At 38.8% G+C, this 27897-nt stretch overlaps 1 long non-coding RNA gene across 2 annotated transcripts; it reads left to right on the forward strand.

Annotated features, from left to right (window-relative positions):
* Window positions 1-27: 27 nt before the first annotated feature.
* Window positions 28-27635, forward strand: LOC127477992 (uncharacterized). 2 transcript variants are annotated; one of them, XR_007907093.1, is made up of 5 exons: window positions 28-580; window positions 1739-1912; window positions 8577-8835; window positions 21651-21813; window positions 27528-27635. It is a non-coding gene; the product is annotated as an uncharacterized LOC127477992 (long non-coding RNA). The 2 variants fall into 2 exon arrangements; XR_007907092.1 differs by having other exon boundaries at window positions 28-1912.
* Window positions 27636-27897: the final 262 nt, after the last annotated feature.

Genomic DNA, 27897 nt, shown 5'->3' on the forward strand with positions numbered 1-27897 from the left:
GAAGAGCTGGTGAGTATGGCCAGATAAAGCAAAGGAGATTTACCTGAGAAAGAGCTAGGTGAGAAAGTTGTCCTTGGCTTATAGGCTTATGATCCTCACAGATAGCTTGAGTACAAAAGCAGAAGCAACACAGTTTTCTGTTAAGATGTCTAAATGGTCAGATGAGTTTAAAAAAGAGGAAGGAAATCTCTCCATGTTGGGTAAGTGAAAGCAAAGGGGGAACATAGTAATGTACAATCATAGCTCTTCCTCAGTGTGGCAGCAGCATCTGTTAAAAAATGCTGGACACTTAAAACTGTCAAGGAACTCTGAAACCCAGGTTGAGCTGCAAACCTGGGCTGTATCAAAGAGATGAGGGCTTCAGTCAGCTGAGATAAAGTTTCCTACTAAGTGCTGAAGTACCAGTGGCTCTGGTTTCCTTCCCTTCTCTCTTTCCTCTGCTTTTTCTGCAGTGCTTCCCAGTTATGTTAAAAACTAATGCTTGGTTCTCTGGGGTACCTGTTGACTTTGATCGGTGTTATAAGCCCCCTGGTGATGGGCTGCAGTAGAAAAAGCAGTTGCCACTGGAGGTGAACACAAGGTGAGAAAAAAACTGAACAAAAATATGGCATTGTTCTTTTTAAACTGCAAATTCAAGTCAAAGGTGTGAACACCATAACCTTCAAATAATAAATGTGCAGACAAATCTTTCAGATGCACTCTGAGAGCTATTTTGGAAGACATAACCACAAACCTCTTGAGTTAGATGTAGTGATTGCATAGATGTAGACTACCCTGGCAAAATGTCTTTTCATAACCAAGGCAGAGGATTTCATTAAGAGTGCATTCATTAAGTTATCTTTTCTCTGCCTCTCTTAGTTAATTTGCTTTCTGAGGCTCTCCCAATGTCTCAGCTCAAAGGAGAGTATGTCAAAAAGAATTTTCAGTTCTTCCAGAAGCTCATTTCTGTCTGGTGTAAGTTGGGAGGGAAGGAACTCCAAAAGAAACAACACCCTCTTCATAATAACCATTAGCCAAAGAGGCTCAGCTATTACTGGTACAAAGAATCTCAGCTGGTTAAACTGCCTACATTTCTCTCTGAAGTTAACAGTAGAATAGCCAAGTAGAATTCATTCCCCATATGTTACAAGTGCTCTGAAATATGTTTGAAACTATCTAAATACTTTACACTTCTTATAAATTCATAACTTGATCCCAGAAGAGGATCCAGTGCGCTCACCATGGACTAATAAACATTTAGAAAAGTTAAATTACTTAGAGATATTTAAGTATCATACAAATATGTGTAAAGTGTAGACACTCTTCAGCATAAAACCCAACCTGCAAAGATCTTTGTCTATTTAATTGCATTTTGGTTCACCCATTTAATAAAGAGGATTATTTTTTAACCTCTCCAGTTCCAAACAGAACTTCAGATTCTATTACAACAGAGTGGAGGAAGAGAAATCTTAAACCAAGGGCATTTAGTCACCTGCAGAGTGAGAGAGATTGAAAAGGAAAATGGATTTACTGCCTTCCACATCATTTTGCAGGCAATTTGTGTTTGAATTCCTCTTAAATCAATTTCTGCATAATATTAGTGGTCTGAAATGATGCAAAATGGTATTGGAACACAGCCTCCTTTTGCAGCACAGATAAATTCTCTCCTTGAGCCCTTGTTATTCTTCTAGTCATCTGTTTTCCTTTCATTTATTCTTTCATGATGTGCTGTGCCTTCTGACGAGTGAAACGTGAATAGGAAGTGGAAAGGAGCAAGCTTTGTCTCTACTACCAGTGTGCCTCATACATTTGTGAAGAAGCAGACCTGCATCATAAAACCAACCGAAAGCCACGGAGTTACCTCTCTAAAAAATGTAATGGACTGTACTGAAAGCCTAACTTTGACTGATGTGAGGTTTGGGACTTTATCCAGGTAAGAATTCATGCAGCAATGAGCACAGATAAGGCAGATGACCCAGAGTAGGGCCAAACTGTTTACCAGCAGATGTGTTTTTGAAAATCTTCCTTAACTGGTCATGGCAGCGGAAAATACCCTGCTGTTAAACGCATCTGCAATCCACTGCACTCCCAATCCACCTACAAAAATTCTGACCTTTAAAGAAATGATGGAGAAGCTGGTGATTTTTTCCATGGCATTGAAGCTCAGTCTATTTTAGGCTCCAAGGCAATTGCAGCCCTTTTTGCTCCCTATTTCACATCACTTTTAAGTCTTGTTCTGGCCACTATGAACCCTTCAGCACTTCTCCCTGCGCAATCACTCGAGTCAAGATCTGTGATTTGTGATTTGCAGATGACATGTACATTTCTTGGCTGATGGCTGTTAAAGCAGTTTGCAAACCTAAGGCAATAAAGTGCAGGGATGCAGTTGGAGCTTTCTATTGCCACACTAAATTGCCATTCTCATGCAAATGAATAACAAGCTTCTCTCAGATTGAAAATGAAGCATTGTAAATTTCTGCATTAATATTTTAAGGAAATAATTTTGTCAATTACCATTATAAACCTTCAATAGAATGTCATATTTAACTAGTCTGGGTATCAAAAACAGTGATGCAACTTGATGTATAAGAAAAGAAAAAACAAGCAGTTTCTGCATTCATCAAATCTAGGTCCTTTAATCCCCTCAGTGTGGAAATCAATTTATTACTGAGCTGTAGAACAGAGTAACAGTATGTAAAGTGTTAACGCAATTATTTATACATTTCTGATCATCTTTCATTTAAATATTTATAAAATACATACTGGGAAGTTTATACCTTTTAGAAAACTCAGTTTCTATGTCATTTTCTTAAAACATTCACTTCTCCTAAAAGATATCTAAAAAGAAAACCTCCTGAATTTTGTTTTAAGTGACACTAAAAATGTACAAACAAAATGTAATCTTAAACAGAAAATAATATGATTACCATCAGAAGGATTACTGTGGTTTGTTGTTCAGAGAGCAGGAAACACAAAATGATTGTTTCAAACACTCGGTCCTGGCTTGCAAAAAACCAAATGTATTGAAGTGCCTCAGTCTTAATGTGCATCCTAAAGTCTACATATTGTATAAATTCCTAATCCTGTCAAAATGTAAGTCTGAAGATTAGCAGAATGTATAATAAATGATTTCATGTCATTACACATAAAAATAGTATTGCTAAATCAAGTGTGGCCCTTTATAAATGTAAAAAAGCCTAACTTAAGCAGATTTGTGCTTTATAATTCTGCAGATCGGAGGAGAAAAAAGCAAGGTCGACTAAAACAGATTCCTCATTTCTCTGATATAAATCAGTTTGTCTTCACGCACATGCAAAAAGACACTGGCATAGATTTCTTTAGCAAATAACTTAATATTTATTGAGATTTCTTGTACATTTAATTATTAATGTCAACAGTGTTACAGTATTTCTATGAGGTTGCTATTACTGACCCCGTACCTGTTGGGTTTTTTTCCCCTTCATATTATTTCTTCTACAAGCATGAAGGCATAACACTTACCAATTATTTTGTGTGACAGAGTCAAAAAGACTTATGGTCACTAGATCTCTTATTTGTCAAAATTTCAGGCCTTGACTGACTGTTGTCTACAAAATATCGTTTAGTTTAGTTGTTTTATAGTAAATTCATTTGGTACATTAATGATAAACATTTACGGAACTGCCATTTCTCAGTGTATTAAAATGAATCTTGTAGAAATGTTCAGTGAAGCCAGAAGAAAATGTAAACCACGTGTACAGTTCTTTGTTCAGCAGTAGATGTAACCTAGACACAGTAATGCTACTGTTACAAGGTGTGGTGATTTGGGCTGTTAGGTAGAATATTACAGGCACATTCCTGTACAAAAGATCTTTTATTATGTTTATCCTTACCCCTTAATGAGATAAAATCACTAGAATATCAGAGAAAGGTCAAATTGCAAACCTGTTCTGTTGTATATATATTATAAATATGAAGAATGTTAGAAATAATGCATGAACACACTCCTTTTACTGAGTTGTGACACTTTTGCATGGTTTACAATGGAAAATAAGTCAGTAATCATCTTGTTGGTGGAAAAATTGTTTTTAGACAGTCTTTTTCCTCCTGCACCTTTTAAATAAGCCAGCCAACCAGAGAACTCAGTGACTGAAGTCAGTAGACAGCTGCAAGATGCAGCACAATTGAGCTCAGTAGTAAAACTCTCACTGACTTCAATAGAGGCAAATTTCTCCCCAACATTTTCAAAGGTGCCTGGAGGGTGTGCATCACCAACTTAAGGAATTTTAAGGAAGTATTTCACACTGATTGAAAATCATATTTTTCAGATATTTCTTATCCAGACTCTGACATGTAAAAATAGCTCTTATAACAAACACTAAAATAGGGCAGCTCCGGTTCCTTAATGACGAAAATAGCTCTGATCCACCTTTTCTGATCAACTGGCATGTTGTACCAGTTTTGCACATTCTTAAGTGTACTGATCCAGATTCTGAGGGTCTTACATGCACAGCAACCCTCCAGTCATCAAGGACAGCAGGAGCTCTGCTAGAGTCAAACCCTCAGGACTAGACATAAAATCTACTCACAGGCTCATTATTTCTTTCACTTGAAGAACTAAAAATGACCAAAAGTCATTTAGTCATATAGTCATAACTATCATTTATAGAAGGAAATTAAATGTCCTGGTACTCTAAGTCTTCAATTAAATCAGGAGCATATCTGGCATTGACTGTCTTGAACAGAGACTATTAACACATTTATTGAGCAAGACTGTCTCTGGGTCTGACACATATAGGCACTGGGAGAGGGAGTACTGAAGACTGAGTTTAAAAGCACAACACTGTAATCTGTCATTATTTTCTCTCTTTTTAAATTCACTAGTAGACTCTCAAGAGTCAGATCTCTGCCTTTGTGCAAGCCAAGGAGCTTCTTCCTAATGTTCGTTGTTTGGGGAAGGAACACATCTGCTTCTCATCTGCTGTCTGGGAACAAAGGCACCAACCAGCCCAATACCATCCCTCACACGCACCTCTCCAAAGATCCCCAGACTCTCCATGCACAGAACAGCACTACTCCAGCAATTCAGCAGACAGAAGTTGTTGAATCCTGAACTCGTAGAAATCCATTTTCAGCCCTTCTTCCACACTGCTGGCAGTGGGTATTATATGCTATTTCTTACAGTGCAAAGGGAGGCAAAGAGTAGGGTTTAGGACTGGTATGGTTGGTGTAGGTAACACAATACTACTCCATAATTTGTTATCCCAGGATCTCCTTGTGTTTCAAATTGTAGTGTGGCTGTGGGAGCTGTATGGTGCTCATGAACAGGTGCTCAGCAAGAAAAGAAAGACAAGTGTTTATCAACCTATACTCTGGGTCAGCTTCAGGCAGTTCATTCTTTTTGTACCTCCAGTGAGCAAGCTGTGAGGGAGCTTAAATGACCTTATGAGAGGGATCCAGATCTTAAAATAAATATGTCACCTATGCTTTATCGGGGAAATAGGCAGGAGAATCCCCAGTGCCCCAGTTTCTGTTCCTCTAAGAACGCCAACCTCCTTGAAAAAAGATCCAATGGCATGCTGAGGTCTGTACTAAATCAGGGCACAATTTTTTCCCCCTGCTATTTCTTTGGAAAATGGCAGCCAAATCAAAATCTTATATGGGAAAGAAAGAATGTGAATAGTATTCAACGTTGGTAAGGGCAATAATCAAAAATTTTTGTTCCAATATTCTCAAAACTAAAAATTCCAGTGTTGGAGAGCATTTTTAAAACAAATTTTCAAATACAGGCTTAAAAAATACTAAACTTAAAAAAACCCAAAACAACTGAAAAAAAAAGAAAATGCAAGAACCATTTCAGAGATAACCATTCCAGATACTCCAAACAGAAGATTTCTTGATCTGGATAAAACTCCTTCAGGGTTTTGTTTTTGGTGTTTTGTGGTGGTTTTTTTTTCAGAACAGAAACCAGACAATCTCTAAATACCACTGACTGTTCAAAACAAGTGCTTGCCTGCCACTTACAGTAGGACCAGTGCCCTTGACCCTATACTTACCAGCATAAGATTCAGGGCTTTAACATAAGAGTACATGTATATAATAAGCAAAGAAAACAGTTAAATCATTTAAAAGTGACAAATACTTTGGCTTTATACAGTCCAAGTGTCTTCATTAATGACCACTGAAGCCAACAAAGATATTCCCTCTTTGGGTGAATTTTGGATATGACTATATTTTTCCTTTGTTATAGGAAATGCTACCATGTCACTAGTACCTCTGATGAGCAGAGTATAACAAGCAACAGATTCCCCAGGAAAACACTTCCTATCTGTTAGAAAAAGATGACAGTTTTCAAATAGATGATACATGATTTAGGTTTGTTGGTGAGTTATGTTCACTGGCTTTCACATTAAATCTATCACTGAATACACATTTATCATGGTAACAAGAGAGCATCACTTAATAGAGCTGCTAATATTCCCTCTCAGGATATATCATGGTAAGCATAATTTAAAAAAAAAATATCTGCAGTGCATCTTTAAGTGTGTTGTATTAATTACAATATTCATTAAATAAGGAAATGAATAGCAATCAGAGAAAGCATGATGGATGAAGAAGGAACTATAGAACTGAACAGTGATCTGGGGAATAGCTCTGATATGGTGATTGTTTTCTTCCAGCATGCTCTTTAGTGTTGCCTTTTACCCCAGAAAAGCTTTCAGATCACAGCTGCTTCTATATTGATGAGTATGGGGAAAAGAACAAACTCTAGCTGTGAATGTTCGATCAATCTTTATATAGGTAATATTGTCATTCTCCAGCTGATTTATGTAATGATTTTAGTTTCTGCCAGGAAAGCCGTAACAGAAATCCACTCCCATGCAATTAATTGTTTAAATCAAATACACATGCTTCCTGCACAGGATGTTTATGCCTAAATGTAGGAGACAAGACTATACTTCTTGAATAAACGATGCAGAAACTGGTTGAAGTTTACTTTCTGCTATCCAGGGACCATAGTTGCTTCTTGCCTTCTTCAAATGTAGTCTATTTAATCTCCTGGAGTGTAGGAAATTATGTTCAAAATCTCTGTGATTCTCTATCCATAGTAAGTTATGCAAGTAGTGACAAGTATACACCATAAATCTTGAGATTCTGTCTTTAATGTGTGGCTACAGACTGTTGATCAAGAGAGCCTGAAAGAAAAACATTATTTTCAGGTGTGAAAAACCATCACCTTTATCAAATAATTTCTCTTGCATCTCTCCCAAGGCATTGTACCCTATTTAAACTTGGGAGGTTAAATTTGTAGCATTCATTATGACTGAAAATTTAGTTCACACAATCATGATGTTCCCCTTATTAAGTGTTACTGTTAAACAATATTAAAATAAGGACAATGTGATTGGCCTTTTGAAAGGTTCACAAGGTATTTATTTTTTATCCTGCCTCTTAATTGTGTCTGCTTTTTAAGATTCTGATATGCAAGCTAATATTGCTGCTGTATGCCTTCTTTGCCACATATTATCTGATTTATCTATGCATATCTTACAATTTACAGTTCTGCCTGGTGTGTATAATTGAAATGCTTATGGGTAATGTAAATGTCTTTTGACAGAGCTATGTCTTGAATCTTTGGTTGGTAGGTTTTCTTGAACCTCATAACAAATCAGAAATAAATTCTGGCAGATAGTCTGACAGTTTTACCGTACTTAGAAAAATACATTCTGTAAGAATCTTCACCCATGCCATACTATGACTTATTAGATAGAATAAAGACAAGCTTCAGAAACTATAGCAAGAGTTACCCATACTAAAAGTGGCTGCTTCACCCACTAGTTCTCTCCCAACCCAATTCAACCCTAGTTCATCACTACCCCTTGATAAATAGTCTCCAGCCTCCAAAATAACTGTTCTTTTGTTAGTAATTTTCAGTAGCCACTGTCATGACATGTAAAGCACTGGACAGGGTATTGATCCAGCTGTGCTTGCTGCTGAGGTGGGTTCAGAGACCTGAAGGGTTCCTTCAGTTAAACTTTGGGGAGATTGCACATTCAATCCTGAGTGCAGGACTCTTGATACACATAGTAAATGTGTGCAATATGGAGTGCTTTCCTACTACCCATGGCCACAGAGCAAGGAGCACTTCAGGAGCTTTGGAATGTGCCAAGATTTTTGCTAGATGTAGTCAAGTTCCTGCTGCATCCATGCAGCATTGCTGACCAGCAGAACTGGCAGATACAAGAAAGTTGTTTCTGCATCTGTCCAAAATGGGTAATGGTGAATGCATACTCAGAAATGTTTTTCCATCCTCTTGCTAGGGGTGAGTTATCTCCATATTACCTCTTACTGTGGGATGAACCTACTTGGCCCGGTGCAGTCCTGAATTATCATCAAACATTTGTTATTAGTGCAAGTTCATTTACTTGGATGAAAAATCTTTCCAAAGCACCATGTTCATTGTACTAATTGTGTTCTTCTCTCTAACCAGATAGGAAATAAACTGGACAGGAGCTGGGCAGCAGTTCAAGCAGGCACCAATACTCCATTTTTGGGTGAGAGTTCCTACGTTTAGAAGGCAGTTTGTTAATCATTATTCCTTTCCTCTCTGCATGCAGGTCCTTTTCAAGACACTGAGATATCAAGGCTCAGATTTTCAGTCATTGACTTCAGCAAGAGCTGCACTTCTCTTTACAATTCTTCTCAGACTAATTGAAGGGAAAAAATCCAAATCTGTAGGATGTGGGAGTCTGATCTTACTATGGAAAAAGGAAGAGACATTGATTCCTCTACTCCATTGGCCACAAAGCCTATTCTGGATAGAGGAATTGAGATGTTGCTGAGCTTTCATTTTAATAGACATGGGAGCATCAAAAGGTACTTTTTTTTTTAATTTTAAGATTTTTAAGTGCTTGGGGGAGCAACACCAAAACCTGATGTAATTCCCCTGGAAGTCACTCTGATGCACTGGAAATGCCACATCTCCACTCCTGGGACCCAGGGCAATTATCTGGGGAAAACAGAATAATTTCCAAACTACTGACTTACCTGTAGGTCTAGGTCAATGTGTCATGATGGTTTTCAGCAAAAGGCTCGCAGTGGTCTTTAAAAACTGACAAATTATAAAGCTGTTTGTTGCAACTTGCGAACCAGGAGGGTATGGGACGTCAGCAGCCATGGAGGAAAGGTGTTGTAAAAGTGAGTGGAAGTAGACTCTTCTTGCAGGACTTCTCTGCTGAGATATGACAGCTATGGCAAAACCATTTACTGCCATCAAGAGGCAGCTATGAGACGAGTATGAAATATGCTGTTCTTTATCCAGGAAACATAGTGTTTCCCAATGACCAATTTATTATTTTCACCATGTCCAGCACTATGGAAGGGTGCATCAGGGATCTGCCTTTCTCTCCTCTGAATAACTAAAGTCAGGCTGCAACACGTGAAATAATTAGGCTGACTAGAATTTACGGCTCTAGGTGGAGTTTCTTCTTTTTGTTGGGTTTGTGAGTCATGACAATGAGAGTTACCACATGAGCATGATGCAAAATGTACACACTCATTTCTTTTTCATTTTTCATTTTCATCCTGCTTTATGACTCAGATCAGTTCTAGCATAGTCCAGCTCTCTTAGGCACGAGTTTCTACAATGATTAGGTATCATCTTTAAAAATTAGAGCAACAGACAGATCATGCGAGCCATGCTCTTTCATTTTTTACTCTGATCTTCAGATAGTAAGTCCCGCATGGCTTTCAGAGAGGCCTGTCTTGTTTAATGTGGACTTTGTTGGGCTGTAATTTATTTTACTTAATTATTTATGGCTACATTATGTATATTAGCTACACTTGTCTAAATAACAAGGGTTGCAATGGAAGACTGCCTGTTCAGCTGATTAATTCCTGTTACTTTCTGCATTTCTTAAGGTGATTTTGTGATGAGTTTAGATTACCGTTTATTGTTTCTGGATTTGTGTCTAGCAGGAACACTCTGGGACAGCAGGAAGAATAGACACAAGCAGAACTTAAGTAAATGGACACATAATATTGGATCTGTTTTGCACTTGAAGATGATTTCAGAAGAACAGGGAAATGTTTGAGAATTCAGTTAATAAAAGATCATTCTAAACTAATTTTTTTTAGTTAAAAGTGCACTTAAATCAAGAGCTCATTTTATTTCTTACAGTTATAAATTTGAGACTCTTGCCAATTTTTTTATTCTATCTTTCATTCATGAAAATAAGACAGTGAGTAAATGGAAACTTACCCAGAAAAAAGAAATAGATTGGAAGATTGGTTTCTTTTCTGACAGATTCTTTTGTCTGCTTTTTACTGCTTGCTAACAGCTTGCAACCATGGCAGGTAGCTAGCAGACCAAGTGCAGATTAACCATTTTAATATTTATTGATAGGAAAATACCCTGAGCACACTTCTAATGTGGGTTCCTTGGACATAAAGGCATCAATGGCTCTATAAAATGTAAATACATTCTTAATTACCTCAAGTGCCCCTCCTGCCCAAGTGGCTCTTTCAGTGAAACACATCTCACTGGTAATGAGCACAAATATTGCTAATGGACTATCGAGGGCATATCGTATAATCTTTTTTTCTTGGGTGCTATGCTGGTAGTGTGTAGGGTTTGCTTCTTGTTCAGTTTAGGAAAGTTGGGGGGGCTACAGTAAGGAAGCTCCTTCCTACAGTAAGGAAGCTCTTCCTAAATGAAGACCACCACAGTCTTATTCTGACTGTCCTTGTGTTTCTTACAGTCTGGTTTGGGCTCTCAGTGTCAGTAAGAGGAGACAAAAGCACTTTGAAATGTGTTATAGCTTTTGGGTTTTTTTCCCAAAGGAAATGCTTCCCCAGAAATTCCTTTCATTTTTCTGCTCCCTATTTCTGTTTCAGGAACAAGCTCCACTCCTGCTTTTTAGCCTCTCTTAGAATTATCATCTCACATTACTCCGTGGTCTGAGTTTATTCCTTCAATTCTCACACTTTGAGGTGGATGTTACATTCTGAAAATTTCTAGTAGGAGAAGCCCAAACTCTTAGGGAGGAAATTTCTGGATTTGGAACACCACCTGAATGAGGCCCTGTGGTGGGGATATTACCATGAAAGGAGTTGTAAGGTGTGAGAAATGGAGTTTGCAAATTTTTTTTCAGAACAACAGAAGGCTGCTTAGAGGCTGCAGAGTGAAAGGTATAATTTAATGGGCAGAGAAAAGGGCCACAGTGCCTTTTTTGAGAGTTGTAGATGGAGAGAAACTGGTAAAAAGAAATTACCCCACACTGCTGCACACTGACTTAGAAACTGTGTACTGACATTTGAGAGTTGTATGTGGCTTTCTTGAAAACCTGCATGAGGGCAGATGATAAAAAGCTCTGAAACCTGCTGCTTCTTGAGAGGCTGAGATTCAGGCCTGGCTCTGCTGCGTTGCTGCCTGGAAAAATAAGCTGTATGATTCTAAGTCTTGTTGCCTTTGACTAAAGAAAGCATGGATAAATGTAGGCTTGGAATGGGCAGGGTTCATCTGGGATATCAAGGGCAAGCAGTTAATATATTTAAGGTGCAGTTTCAGTTCTTTGAGAGGGATTTTATGGTGACTGCAATGCAATTCACTCACCCAGAAAGGTCTTTGTAGCCTTCTGTTTATTTGTAAAATAGGCCTACTGCTACTACCAGGAATTGTGAGAAGATGCACTCACTAGCTGTGAAAACCACAAATGGTGCAACCACAAGTAGCATAGAAATGTCCATGTGTAAGGGAAAATTCTTCATGCTGCTACCAAGAGTTTGAGGGGAGTTGAAGATGTGGAGGTGTCTGAGCCTCATTCACTGCTGCTGACATAGCTTAAATGTCCTCCGTACACTATGTGCTCTATGAGAAGGATGCGGCTTTTGATAAAGCAGTATCTGATTCTCCATTTGCATTTCTTGTTCAAAAATCAAAGAACTATTTGGAAAGTGGGCAGAGCAGGAAGGAGAAATGAGTGTGTCACAGAGTAATTTGGTGAAGACTTTGTACGCAGCTCTTCTGATGCTTTCTCTGATCCTCAAGAAGTGGATTATCATGGGAGAAATCAGTTTATTCTATCATAGTCTTACAATGACCCTTTTAATAGAGAGGATTATGTCACTGTAGACTATGTTAGCCTAGACAGTGACCTTGAGCTCTCCTGTTATGGTTTCTTTTGTTTGTGGCAGAGATGCTGTGGTTCGAAGTTGTGCAGTGTTTCTCCTGGGGTTTCTTGGGTGTGACAGCAGGTCACACTGCTGCAGCCGTGGCACTAAATGGGGATAGATGACTGTGAGAGTACAAAAGATTCAAGACAAAGAAAAAAGACCTGAGGAGAGAAAAACAGTAAAAACTGGAGCAGAAAGGGAACTGATCTAGAGAGCTTGCCTAGTCCTTTGGTGGAGACTGCATCCAGTGCTGGAGAATACAAAGTGTTTCAGAAAGGAAGTAGATTTACTCTTTCTGCTCCTGTGCTATAATCAGATATGTGTCTCATTTACTTTTCCCTCTTCTTCCCCTCTCTGCAGATATATAGACTTGGTAGTAGGAAGTTCATCATGCTGCACAAAATTAGCACATCTGTAATTTATATGCCTTTTAAATTCTAGTTACTTTTCATAATAGAAGAGCTGAGGTTCCCAGCAAATCATTTATGGTACCAGAAAGCTGTGGAAGAAGATTGCTTACTTCCTAATTCAGTGTGACCCAAAGAAGTGAGAGAAATAACTCAGGGCTACGTTGTTTCCTCTGGAGTGTTTTATACTGGAGTGGCCCACAGCAATAAGTGCTTAAGTGGCATAAGGGAATAGAGGAAGAGTATATAACCAGAGATGATATCTTTTCTAATAGCATTTTTAAGAATTAAAGAATATGACTTAGAAAATAGGATAACTGAAGCACAATGAGCTAGAAAAGGAGCTTTTTCATTAGGGGACAGACTAATGAAAGACTAGAGTTCTCAGACATGAGTTTGACTTCGGAGTGATTTTTTTTTCCTCAAACTTGTTTGGAGGAGATTTGCCAGCCTCTTCTGTGCTTCCCATAAGCTCAGAAACAGTCCTTTTGTCATATTTGATGTGGATATATAGTATTCTGAGTTGTTTGGGTTTTTTAAATAAGATAGTATAGGATGTAATGAACATCTAGCAAAACCATATGGGGCAATTATCTCCCCTCAGATTATGAATCTTGAGAAAGCATAAAGCAGTTCTTCAAGGCTCTGTGTATCTGGAGGTATCATGTAAAATACCTGGAGGAACATTTGTGTTGTTACACAAATTCATTTTCCTAAACATAGTGAAATTTCTATAACAATTTTGGAAATGTGCATTAGCAGGTAGAATCACTGCTGTAAGAACACTTGATCTGTTGATTTTACTTTCATGGTGGACTCTTTACAGTCTGTATCATTTCCACTCCACTTCACTGATGGTGGAAAAGCTTTTTTCATGGTTTATTTAGCAGAAAGTCATTTTGATTAGCAAGATGAGTAATACTTTACAGCTGTTTGCAATTACTGCATCTGTTCTATCAGTGGATTCAAATATTGGAGGCTCTATTGACAGAAATGTGAAATGCAGTAGAAATGGGTACAAGAGGGACACACCGACATGCATGCACACTTCATGGGTCCAGTCGTGTTAAGAGAAATCAAACAGCATGTTAGTTTAAAATCTGTGCCACAAACTAAAGAGCTGGATTTTATGAATTTGAAAAGCAGGATTTCCTGTTTGCAGGCATAGAGATTTAGTAGAGGTTTTGTCAAAAGCAGAGTTGGCAGCTGGTCAAGGGAGGAGATTCTGTCTCTGTGCTCTGCTCTGGTGAGAGCCCACCTGGAGTACTACATCCAAGTCTGGGGCCCCCATCACAGGAAGGACATCAACCAGTCAGAGCAACTCCAGAGGAGGGGCCACTAAGTTGATTAGAGGGATGGAGTACCTCTCCTACAAGGAAGGGCTGAGAGAATTGGGATTGTTCAGCCTGGAAAAGAGAAGGCTTCAGGGTGACTTAATTGCAGCCTTCCAGTACCTGAAGGGAGCATACAAGAAAGATGGAGAGGGATTTTTTATGAGAGCGTGTAGTGACAGGACCAGGAGGAATGGCTTCAAATTGAAAGAGAGTAGGTCTAGATTAGATATTAGGAAGAAATTCTTTATTGCGAGGGTGGCGAGGCAGTGGAACGAGTTTCCCAGAGAAGTTGTAGATGCCTCCTCCCTGGAAGTGTTCCAAGCCAGGTTTGAAGGGGCACTGAGCAACCAGGTCTCGTGAAAGGTGCCCCTGCCCATAGCATGAGGATTGGAACTAGATGATCTTTCAGGTCCCTTCCAACCCAAGCTATTATATGATTCTGTGATTTCAGGGCAGAACCTAAGCTTCTTGGTTCTGTGAAAGCTCTGTGCTTTTATGATGCAGATGAGTAGGTGATCTGGTCTAGTAGTTTTGTACCATCTTTCAGGATGAATTTCTGAGTCCTTTGGATTTATCCATGTTCAGGATGTTCTCAGGAACATGGTGACTGAAGTGAGAGAGTTAGTACCTCTGTAGCATGGAGTGCCTCTTGAGCGCCGATTTCACTGCACCATTCCCCATGATTTGGTCCTTCTTTTCAGACCTCATGGTTATTTGTGTTGTCGTTTGTTTCAATGTCAATTTCTATGGTTCTGAAGTATTCAGAGTCGCCTGTGATTGCAGGAGCAGTGTCTGTGCCTGATCAGATTTGCTTGTTACTTCTTCAATAACTAAGAAATGAGGCATTACTAGGTGTTCTGAACTGGTGTTTTATTTATTCAGATAAATAATAGCCGTGACACAAAGAGAATGGAGAATCTGAAGTTTGCCACTGGTGGTGGGTGGGGACTTTGCCCTGGGCATGGCCGAGGTGTTCAAGCTCTGAGAGGCACTGGTCATGTGCAGCTGCTTCTCAGGCCAGCTGCCATCCCAAACTGTCTTCTTTTTCTCTAGATTGCCAGCACACTCTCTCTTGCCAAATACTGTTTGGGTGTATAAATGATGTTTTATTTCCTTTAGAGACCCTGGAAAAAAAAGGTTTAAGGAAGTTTTGATTCCCCAGTAAAATTGGTTTGGGATGGCACACAAACTGTCTCCATCCTTGGATATGGTAATAGTATTTTTGTCTCAGCCTTGCCTTTAGAAAGATTGATGTTGTTTACAGTGCTTTCTATGAGTTTGCATTGTATCAGAGTCCTGACATTCATCAGTAAAATTTATGTGATATATTAGCTTGTCCATTTCTTTAGGTTAGGCAGAAATGAACTGAGCAGATTTTGATGTCTCTATGTATGAGACATCTTAATGCCACATTTCTTTCCCCCATTACACACTACTGAAGTAAGTACATTCTTATAGCAAATATTAACACCAATCTATGTAAGTGATCTTACTGAAATTTGGTCTTTCTCATTTGTAGGCAGAACTGTCTTTCTAGAATACTATTCCCATATCTGAAACAGCAGCTACAGCCTATAAAGTAATGAACCTCCATTGCTTACAAAGTGAAAAACTGTATGTGAGTGGTCTCTCAAATACCTTGTGAAATTATTAGTGTACCAGGACTTTGTGTCAATGTCTCATTGCATATTTACAAATGATGGAGGAAACTTATTTTTGTGAATGAGAACTGAATGACTCATGAATGTTAGCTGAAGAGTTAAACTAATCCACCTTACTTCCCCCAAACAGAATGAACTCTACTTATTGTGTTCCAGCCTTTATTATGTAGCTGTAATTGCTTGAGTATTTTGAAAGCCACATAAATGAGAGTAGATAAGAAAAAAAATATGATTATTCATGTTTATCAAATAAAATAAAAGTAATGTCTGGGAGAGTCAGACTTACTAATTAAAAGAACTTAGAAGAAAGGACTAAAAATATATTGAAATGTGGCAAACTAATCTGAAAGTCTGTCTGAAAATAAAAACCTCTTGCAAAGCAAGAGGCCCCTATAGCTGCAAAATTTAGATTCAGGTGCATTTGCAATCACAAACAGCAGCACCTATGCTGTGCTGTTAAAGAGTGTTTTCCAGCTCAGCTTGATGGGCATGTTGATGCAAGTTTGACAAAGAAAACATAATTCATTTTGCCAGTGATGGAGATTTTAACACTTGCTTGAAATAACTGATAATCTGGCAAAAGAGAGTTAAAGTATTACTGCACAGTATTTCGTTTGACTAATAACAAAAGCTGTTTATAAACTCTGAGAACCATGTTTGAAGGACAGTGAAGAAACATTGTTTTAATGAATTTTACAACAACTATAAAAATTGTTTTTTCACTCATTTTCTGTTCTCCACAAAGAAAAACAGGAAAAATGATCAGATAAGTAATTTGTCATTGCTGGTACACTTCACACACAGGATGGGGGACAGGTGGTGAGAAAGATCTGCATACAATTGAGAAGGCTGTAACGGAGATGATCAGAAATCTCCCAAGGAGGGAAGTCTATGAACATATAGATAGAATACAGGGCAATACTTTTTCTTTCATGCCCTTCAATGTGTTTTTTGCTTTTATTTAAATTCCTTCTTTCTTGCTGCTTTGTGATAGTAAAGGGATCCAACTGCCCTTTACTCACTATCTCATGTTGTGTCACATTATCACCTTGCTTAGAAGCAAACGTTATGTAGGAGCACTGTCCAGTGCATGTTTTCCTGTGCTACCTCCATCCAGCATTTTAGCTGCATTTGCAGTGCCAGGGTCCCTAGGAGGGTGAAGTTGTTTCCTGCTTCAGAGAGGAGATGGGATGTTAAAACTCTCTGAGTTCAGACTGGGCTCAGGCTGCCCTTAGGGTTCTGCAGGGATGCCAGGGCTGTCCCACTGGAGTGATATATAGGCACCCACAGAGCACATTGGAAGGCTTCTTGCAACATATATGGCCTCCCCAGCTGAGATAATGCGGTTGGAGGAGTTGCACCTTTTGCCTCATATCAAGACAAGATGATGTGTCACCAGTACAATTTCTACTGGTGGTAACTACTACTGTTGCAAGGACTTGGTAAACTGCAAACTCTGTGCTTTTGGCTGCCCCAACAATTTCAGCTGCTTGGCCTAGCTGTGGAGAACACGAGGGAGTAATCTCTGTGTTCCCCAGACAACTGGCAGTATGGAGATTTACAAAAGTGCATTGGCCTTCAGCAGCAGCTGCAAAGAGATGGGGATCACCCAAGTGGTAGAGCAAGGGTACCGCACATGGACTCACTCTCAAGCATGCCAGTTGCATGGTGGAGAATCCCTTAATGTCATATATTACTGAAGGAATGTAAATAGATCTGGGAAAGTCAAAATGCAGGGGAACCTAAGCTGCACTCAACATCCCTCCGTTCCAAATTCAGCGCTGCAGTGAAGGCTGGGGCTCTGTTAGGAAGTGAGTAGAAAGGGTTTCACACTTGCCCTGTCTAGATACATGCATAGGGTGAGAACAGACCTTGTGCAAGACAAAATTTCCCCACCCTGGATTAAGAAGTAATATCTCACATTACATCTAGATTTTCTCCCTCTGCTTTCTACTTTGATTTTTATTTTCTTTCCTGCTGTTCTTGAAGATCTGGATGTCTGTGAATTAATATTCCAGTGAGTCTGGGGAGCTGTAAATGTTGGCTCATTAGTTCACAGGTTGTGCTCTAAGAATAACGAAGTTTTATCAGTGTCAGGCAATGCGACTTTTACCATTCTGGGGATGGGGAAGTCATATCTATCTGCTCTGGTACATTTTCTGTGCCATGTTGAACAGCTACAAAGGCACACTTTTTTACTGGAATCATGATACTAGATTATGATTAAAACTGAAACACATCAGGAATCATCAGATTTTGTTGCATAAATATTAAATAAGATTTTTTTAAAAGTAACCAAACCAGTCACATCTTAAGTGCTTAAAATGGGACATGTGATTTCAAAGTGGTGAATGTTGACTAAAAAAAGAAAGGGGAAAACATTTTTACACTGAAAAGTGGATTGTGTACCATCTCTAACATTAATTTTCAATTTTAAATGCAAAGCAGATTAATATTTATTTATGAGTGGGGTCTGCTGTATCATGCAAATTCTTTGTGCAATATTGAGATAATTATTGTAGTTCAGTATTTTCCATTCTGTCACACATTCATTCTTTACATTTCTTGGGATTTTTTTTTTACCAGTACATAAGTGAAGACTTCTGAGCTGCACACCACAGGGGACATACAATTCCAAAAGGGGCAGAGATGGAAAAAGTGGAGTTTCAACCTTTACAGATGAGAATGTTTGTCCATTTAACAATAATAAAAAACCTACCCAACTCAAAAAATATTTTCAGAAAATTGAAGTCCCAACAATAGCTTGCAGGAGCTATGGGGCTGCAAAGAATTATTCTGTGACCAGCAACAAAAGTAACGGTCCAAGAATCAAGCTACCACTTGGTAACTGCATACACACAAAGGGCTAGTGCAAGGTTTCTTTGATCCGGTTCTTTACAATAAAAGAAATTGTTGTTTAATGGTAAAAAACTATGAACTCAAATAAAACAGAGAAAAGGGTAAAAGAGAAGAAGGATGGAAAAAGAAAGGCTAGGGAATTTAGGGAAGCTCACTGTCTCTTCCAGTAGAAGGATGTCCGGACAAATAAGGATGACATTTCTGCTGTCCCACTTATCCTTTTACATTTCTCCCCTCCCTTTGCACAGTAAACATGTGTAAATACCTGAAGAGCAGTGCCCTAACTTTGGTGTCTGTTCCCTTCTCATGCTGGGGAAGGCTCTGGATGAGGCTGTACTGTACCTGCTCCCAGCAATTAAAATAGCATTGCCTTGAACTGAATGTGTTAGCTTAAAACATGAGAAAGTGTGAATGGAAGAAAGGAGTCACTTTTCTCTCTCTTGGCTTCTTCACGGTTGCCCCCTTCTTCTTCTCTGTCCTCAGTGGCATGAAAGACTCACCCAGCCTCAGTGACCTCCACTGACAGTCTGCAGGCTGCAGTGGTTTCCCACTGCTGGGGAGTTTTTCAAACCAGTGGCCCTCCAGACATACAGTCCTACTTCAAGAAGCTGCGTAATGCTCACTGTCAAAACCTCTAGAAGCAGAGCCAACCCTGGAGCCCCAGTGTTTGCTGGGACTGTGCTGTGTCATGTGAATCATTGGAGTGGGCTTGCTGGCCAGCAGCTTCTGCTGTTGTTTCTAGAGAGAGCTGTAAGATATCAGAGCTTCAGAGAGAATCAGCGCTGCTCTGGCCTGAGCCTTAAGGTCAAACCTGCAGCAAACTGCTACAAATTCACCCACAGAAGACAGGGCATTTCTGGTTTCCCATGTGAACCCAGCCTTCACACGAGTCCACGCTGGTCCTGCCATGGTGCTGTGAGCCCAGAAAGCTTGTGAGATCAAGTTGAGGGTTTTGTAAGTATAGGCATCTCTGTGGGAACTGCTAGAAAATTTTGTGCTTGTGTGTCTGGGTCTTCCTACAAATATGTCTCTTAAGAAGACGGTAGAAAAGACCTATCCAGAACTATTTCTAGTCCACTAAACCAAAGGTGAGAATGTATTTTCCTCTTCCTTATTGTTTCCCATCTCTCAGTAGAGTTTTCCGTTACAGTCTTCCAGTAGATCTCCTTTCTCTTACTGTGGCCTTTCCAGTAGGATCCCTTACAGTTTATCACCTAGAAAGTGTCCTTCCTTCCACAAATCTCAGCTTGCTCTTTTCCTTTGCTACAATTCACCTGAACTCTACTTATTAATGTAAAATAAAAAAGATGTAACTCTCATTGCATAGTCACAGGAAGGCCTGTAAATTCTATAAAAAAGACAAAGTTGGAAAAAGGATGGGAAACAAAGAAAAGAATTGAAATAAGTCACTTTAAAGGTTTGTGAAAGTGTGAAAATATTTACTTTGGTTGTCCAATATTTGTCATTCATTTAATCAATTAATTTACTTCTCACAGCCAAAACACTGCCATTAAAAAGGCTTACTCAGATGCTTTACCGTGTTCATATTGATTCATTTTCAGTGAAAATATCAATATCTTTGTATAGATCTAGACCTTAAAGTTACTTAATTATTGATTGAGAAACAGTTGCTCAGACTGAGGAGGCAGATTTCTGCTGTGTTCAACAATAATAAGAAACCAAGCTTTTGCATGAACAGACATTGTGTAGGACCATCCTTATTCAGTGTATTAGTTGTCAGAGGGGAGCAGAAGTCTACCAAAATGACTTTTCTGTGACCTAGTGTTGTCAACGCTTCCCATTTCATTCATCAACTATTGAAAACTAAATTAGAGAACTATGTACCCTTTTCAGTAATTGTTTCTTATTGTCACTGTGAAGACAGAATGAACTTTCACGGTGAAAACGGTAATAGTAAATAAAACATTCAAATAATGTTGCTTTTCTGGCAGCTTCTGAGCATAGTTTTGAAGCATGAGGACTGTTATATGTTGAGATATAATTGATTTAAACATTTGGTGGTTTTGGTGGCCGGTGGTTTTGGTGGCCTGTGGTTTCTGCTGAAACAACTGGTGGTGAAACAACGTTGGAATTTCATCTCAGATTCTATAGCTAATTTATTGGTTTGTAAGAAAACTTAGTGTTTTGAAATTTTTCAGAGAAAAAAAAAAGGAAAAAGAAAAAAGTTTTCTAATTACGATGATTGTAAGTGAGGAGCACAAAGCCGGACCCTTAGATTTCCTTGGGGTAAAAGGAAAACCTGCTGCTGTGAATGCAAATGAGGTAGTTCTGTGGAGATCCTGAAAAAAGGTATAGCAGAATAACTAGATATAACCTAAGTCACCTAGTGCCTCTGTAGAGTCTTTAAATCTTAGACTCTTGCACTTCACAGCCATGGGCTAAATGACGAGTTGCAGACACTGTGACAGCCAAAGCTGGCTCAAGGCTCCTCATCAAGGCTAGCAAACTTGAATATTGTCACCCCAAGAATGAGGGCTTGGGGAAAGGTGGAAGCCCAGCCCTGCATTCCATAGGAAGTGGAGGAAGCCAAAGGAGCAGAGTTGGGCTCTTCCCTCCAGAAGTATCTCCAATACAATACAGCATTTTTCTCTAGTGTCAGTGGCAGCACAATCCTGTATATCCAAGTGTCTGCTGTAGGGTAATCCAGGTACTGGCAAGGGTCAGTTTTAATGTGTGACCCTGGGTGTGCCAGTGTGGTGCCACAGGCAGTTGCCGTTTCTGTCCATGCCAGGATGCGACCTTCTGGCCAAAGCCTAGAAATACAGAAGCAATCATCCTACATCAGCCATGTGTTGACTCTGACCTGGGGCAAGAGCAAATGTTTCAAAGGAGGTAAGAGATCATAGCATGAAAAACACAAAAGAGTCTGCTCAATAGAAATCTGCAATTTGCAAGTACTAAGATATAGAATGGCTTGTGTTGGTAGGGACATTAAAGATCATCTAGTTCCAAATCCCCCCAACACAAGCAGGGATGCCACCTAATGGATCAGGTTGCTCAGGAGCCCATCAGTTGTCAGTTGTGGAATGATTTCAATGTGAAAAAAACTATCTGGTTGTTTTGTTTGTTTGTTAGTTTGTTTTATTTTTTGTTTTAGTTTTCCAAATAGTTTGTAAAAGACCACAGTTGAAGGACTCAAAATGCACAAATACGCTTATTGGTAACGATGCCTCATTTACTAAATGCTGCATCTGACATTAACCAGACCTTGTCTGTCTGTCTGTCTGTCTGTCAAGGTATTATTTTCAGTAATTCTCTAGGTGAGATAGACCAGTTTGAAAATGCTGACAGCTCTACAAGACTTTACTGCATCCAGGACAAACAGCAATGGAACATTGGTCTGGAAGAATGCAGGGAGTTGAATTGGAAGTCAGTTGTTTTGGTGTTGACAATGTCAAGGTCAGTCTATCTATCCTGGCCAACTGAGTCAATGGGATAACCCAGTTGTTGGTAACTAAAGGCTGTATCAGCCTCATATGTTTTAGGTCCTCAATTCTGGGGTAATAAACTGGGTAATAAATGGAAGGCCTTTGATCTCACATGTAAATGAGAGTTGTCCAGTGTACAGCTGGGTCAGATGAAATTGTGAGCTGATGTTCAGAAGGAAAAAACAGCCCTATTAGGATGGCTTTTCCCTGGATGAATTTAGATAAGAAAAATATAGTTTAATAACATTTAAAATAATTTTTTTGTCCTGCAGCATATATAACTACTACAAACAATAGCATATCAAAAATAGAAAAATATGAGAATAGAATAGATTTATTCTGCTTTTGCATATTCTACATCTCTTACAAAAAACGAAACCTTTAAAATGGAAAGTTGCAGAGTTCTGAGCCTCATTGTGTCCATGGGACCTGATCTTGCATGAAATCATGCTGTTTACTGTTCAATTGTTAGGACACTGATAAAGAATAAATGCCACTATGATAAAGTAAAAGTGTCTGTGTAAAACTGGCCTGTGATCAGAGTCAGGACAGGTTACTCTATGCTGCAAATCAGCCAAGAAGATGGTAGATCAACTCTTTTCCCATATAACGAATGATAATTGTACTACATTAAGAAAGATTCCTTAAGACATACCCAGTATGTATCAGCCTACTTATAGTATAGTTTTAGAGCAAATCTTCCATTAAAAATGCCAGAATGAGAAACAGAGATTAAATTTATGCTTTAATTTGTTTTGGTTTTGTAATGTTGATTTTTTATTGATTTTAATTACAGGTCATTGAATTCTGTGTTGCAAATCGCTCACTCTGTATGTGTGAAGGGTGCAAAACATTCTTTTAGAAAGATCATCCACTTTTGCCTGCATGTGCCTCCTTTCCCCATGGCGTTCATATGCAGAGTGATGTGGCACTCTGGTTACCCTTTGTTAAGCAAAAACGCTATAAATATGACCTGTATGTTGGCATTTACATGGGTTTGGGGCAAATATCATTGGCAGGGCACACGTCAGAGTTTCTTTTTAATCATGCCAGGGAGTAACACTCATTTTAATGAAGACTGTGCACTTTATTTTACCCTATACCATGCATCAAAGAGGAAGCTTCCATGAGCATGTTGAGCACAGGAAGTAATTGGGTTTACATCAGTATGTGGAAACTGCCTCAGCAAAATTTTCTTAGTCATGATGACTTCTTCTTGCTATTGCTGGTGTCTCTGGAGAGTATGTAATTTTTTATCTTTGCATGCAAAGATCAGAAAAACTGATTGGAGACTTTAAAAAAGGAACTAACCTCTAATGCCTATATTCAATGAATTCTCAGTTATTCAGAGCTGGGAGGTAGATTCAGAGCACAAAGACAACTTCCTGCACGGGCTCATTTTTTCTATAATGCTCTAGGAGCAGCAGAACAGAGATGAATGGAAAGTGTAAATTGACTCACATTTTTCAACACTGACCAGTGTGATAGAGATGGTCTGTTTCTGAAAGGAAATTTTCTTCATCATTATCTGAAAAATCAGTTCAGCTTCTCCTTGTTGTGTAACATCTGTGTACTTTGTTACCGTGCCTTGGTTACCTGAAAAATAATTTGTTAGGGAAAATCTATGCAGGGAACAATCAATTCAATTTATTTATTTTTGCTTGGTCTTTATTTTGAAAATTCACAGACATTATTAATTTCCCATGTGGTTCTTTTCCTTTCACTGTCGGTATGTTGGTGACCCTGTGTCTTTGTTGGCTCTGCTCAACAGGTGAAGCAGCAGTGTCCATGTCCGGACATTCTTTCAATAGTGATCCAGAAGTAAGAAGGCTCTGCACAAGCCACTGTACTCTCCTAAAATCCTTCAGCAAGTTGAGTGTTTTAAAAAAATCACAGGTGTCTAAACACAGATTTCACATATGGTGAAATGGCTGTGTTCCATGTATCTGGAAGGCAGTGGCCGTTTGCAAGCAGGATATTCTTATAGGGCCTGATTTCCAGATAACCTATGCGTGGAAAACGTGAGTCTATTGAACACCTAAGTTTTATGTGACTTAGAATGGTTATCTGTGTCTATAGGTACTTTATTTTGCACCTGATAGTGTTCTAAGGCCGTGTATAAATTACGAGCAAAGTTTTGCATCTATACATAAGCCTTTAACATGGCTGCTATTCATTGCTATGATGAACATGTTTCAACTACTGTGATGATTTTTGCCTCAGATATCCATGTTATTGTTTTGGATATTTTAAAGCTCACTATTAAATCTTAAGGACCGAATAACTGAACTGAGTAAAACAGCACAGCTCTCTGACTTCAGCAGAGAGAGCCTGATTTACACCAGCTGAGAATCTGATTGTCGCTTTTGAGCTGTTGTAATTGCTTAAGTGAAACAGACAAAGTAATTGGTGCAAACTAATAGAACTGATGGAAAAAGATTCAGTGTTTGTCAATACCAACTATGCTATGGAGAACCTGATCAATGAATTAGTCTATCAATTAATTAGCCTAGTCAGAAAATGACTCCCTGTTCCGTTAGTCCATGAAAAGATCAATAAAGTCAAATGTCTAGTTTAGTGTTTCTCACGTAATGATTATATTATGAGAAGAAGAAGAAAAACAATGTTTATACTGTTTCAATTACAGTTTTCAAGTGTTCAATTAACAAAAAGATACTCAGATAGTCCTGTTAGAAAGATTAAAAGCAGAAACTTTAGGATTTTAATGCTGTAAAGTTACTTGTCGTCCTGTCTATTTAAACTGCATCTTCAAGGGACTGATATTTCTATAAAGAAATGATTCTCTGGTATAAGGATTCACATATGCTGAGCAACCATTTTGTCAGTTCCTCTACGTGGGAAATTGTGGCAAGAACATCAGGCTTTTAGGGCAAATCCTTCATTTTGGCAGGGGCTAGACTGAGCCACCTCTCTGGGATGACTTTGGCAGTTCACAGCTGTTGTTGTGTCATCATCAGAAACATACTGGGCAGAAAACTGAGAACTCAACCTTTTTCTGTTTTAATTGGCTGCAGTCTTATTATTTCTGCTAAGTGTGGCCTGGTCACTCACACTTTGAATTTTGCATATTCATAATTGACTTTACAGCAAAAATAAGCAAATACATCTTCTGTTACAATCTGCTAAAGTCCCTAATTATAAAGCCTTTAATGTCTGGCTGTTTGCCCTGTAGTATGAAAGAGAGGCAAGCGTTCTTGCTTTCATGCACACACATTTGGTGGTTACAAACTTTAAAAGTATGCTTTGCACTACAGAGTTTTAGATATCATTTGTATAAAATGTGAGAAGGGAAAATCATGTGAAAACCGAAGTAGCTGGCTATTAGTCAGGCTTGGAAGCTGATGAAAGGAGATTTTGTGAAGGGAGACAAAAAAAAAGTCCAGATTACCTGAAAATAAGATTTTACTGAAAGGAAAAATTTGTTGCAGTAATGCTGTGATAATCTGCTGTGATGAATAATAAACGTACGGCAAATATCAAAATAAGGCTACCTACAGTCAGTGAATAATTACAGCTTTGAGATCATCTAGGCTTTGGTGAACATGTAGATTACTCTTAATGTCAGTCATAACCTTTTACCTTTTTCAGTCTGTTTACAGACTACAATACTGTCTTTAAAAGCTTAGTCTTTTGCAGAAAAATTATGTGTTACTTCATGTTTCATATTCCAGTAGCAGTTTTTCTATTAAAAACAGATTCAATTTTAAGTAACTAGTGATGATATGTTCAATGTGAGTTAGCTGGATGAAAAACTGTTGGCAGTCCTCCTGTTTTGCAGGGATTAGCTGAACTAGTCAGAATAAAATTTAAATGTGCCTACTTTTCTCAGTTTCAGCATATTCTACCTAAAATTTGCACTTGGTACATGCTCAAAGATATAAAAAATAAGATAATGTCTCACTTTGATGTAGGGAATGGTAACTTCCAAGCTGTTGCACAGGGAATCATAGGAGATACATATCCACCCCACTTTGTGTCCTCCTGAATGCCTAGTTTTGAAGCAGAGGATCCCATGCATCTCACCACTGTGTGAATATGGTGGTTGTGTTACCTCTTTGCAGGAGGTGTTTGAGGCCTGCAGAACAGCAGATGAAAAATTGGTGACAGAGGGAGTAAATGTATTTAACCTGTTTTCATATGGACAACTATTCTGGGACAAAGGAGATAAACACAGACTGTCACACTGACAGTCCTTTCTTCCAAAATTCACAGCGTGATGCCAATGTCATATTCCTAAAATACAACCTTGCCTCAAGGATTGACTGAGTCAGAATAAGGCAGTAAACTTCTACTTACCTGGCACACTTCCCAGATGAATGTCCCAAAAAGGGCTTTTCTCAATCCAAACTCAACAGAGCATGGGCATGTGTTTCCTGACAGTGAATATCTGTAGGTTAGGAAAAATCCTTTATGGATTTACGTAGCCTCAATATCCCTAAACAGTTCCTATAAGAATATATTAAGGCTGAAACTTTCTTTGGAGCATGCAGGAATTGCACAACATTGTCAGCAGGACATTTTTAATGAAGATGTGGCAGATGTGCAGGTCTAGGGATCAGTCTCTTATAATGGTCCTCTATGAGAGTAACCCATATTCATCACTGCCAAATCCTTAATTCATGATGTCACTAACCCTGATGTGGATTATCTAGGTAAAAATTGCTATTAAACCCCCTGATGAGGGCACTACATTTTCATAACAACCATTATGTTCTAATGCACCTACAGATAGATGAAGTAAAGATACAACTTCACTTACCATTTCTGCAGCTGGTCGTAGGTGACAGCAATCTTTTCACAGACACTTCTGGAGACACCAACTTGCATGTCTAAAGATAAGAGACTTTTTAAAAAAAAAAATTATCAGCAATCAAGTGAGAAATATATGTTTTTTTTCTGGGTATGAATAAGAGTAAGAATCTAACCAAATATGCCTTAAAGCCAGCCAGGAGGGCAGGAAATCTGACTGCAATCCTTGATCACCCCCAGCACATACACACATCTATTTGGCTTTTCAGAGGAAAGAGATACCCCTCATCTGTTGGTAAATAGGTACCTTGAGGACTCATGCAGCACATTAATAGAAATCTAGTTTCTTCTATTATTCGTCTTTTGCTTGACTGTGGGACTTTCTCTGCATAAAACAGCGGAGTGCTGCTTCACTGGATCTGAGCAATCATGGAGGTGGTTTTAGTAGCAGTGCAAAAAAGTTCAGCTTCTTCAGGCTTTTGCATTTAAAGTCAGCCTTCAGGCTTTTGCATTTACAGGGTTGGTAGCTGCAGGCCAATGTATGCGATACAAACATTGCCATCAGGAAACATTGGCCCAACTCCTTACCTGGTTCAGGATGACTTGCAAGTGTCACTGTGATGAGGTTGCAGTGGAAGAGACAAGGATCCCACACTTGGTTCACCAAACATTTCCAGTCACTCTTCATATTAACATAGCACTCATGTCTCATTTATGGACAGGGACCAACTTGTGCTTGGCACTTACCATGAAACTCTGGGCCCCAAAGAGCTTACACCCATCTGCCAGCACATGAAGAGGGCAAGGGGGCAAGGAAACTTGCTCAGCTCTGATGGGACAGGAGAGAGAGCCCCATAGCCTGCAGTCTTAAGCATGCCAGCTCTCTAAACATCTCTACCTCTTTTTTTCTAATAGGCAAAGTAGAGTTTCTTAAGGAGGAGTTTGAAGATCAGTGAAGTAACTTTACTGTTCTTTACAAGGAACCTTTCTGCAGCCTGAGCTACCAGCTGGTAGATACCATGAGTGAGTAATAATACCACAGATGGAGTAATTCCTTTGATTTTTATTTTTTTTTTAGGTGGGGGGGGAAGAATACTGTATTCTTTTGCTTTAATTAATATGCTTATTCAAGCTAAATATGGGGACAAATGCCTGGTGCTATTAGCCAATCTCACGTAACATTGTTATAATAAGGAACTAGAAAAAGATAAGTATGACAAAAGCTTAACATAGCCAGCTATGGAGTCATGTTAATTTTAGACTCCAAGATCCTTTTGAAAAATGT

The sequence above is a fragment of the Manacus candei genome, unplaced genomic scaffold (assembly GCF_025592945.1).
Source record: "Manacus candei isolate 608988 ecotype Guabito, Panama unplaced genomic scaffold, ASM2559294v1 h1tg000005l, whole genome shotgun sequence".
Lineage (NCBI taxonomy): Eukaryota > Metazoa > Chordata > Aves > Passeriformes > Pipridae > Manacus > Manacus candei.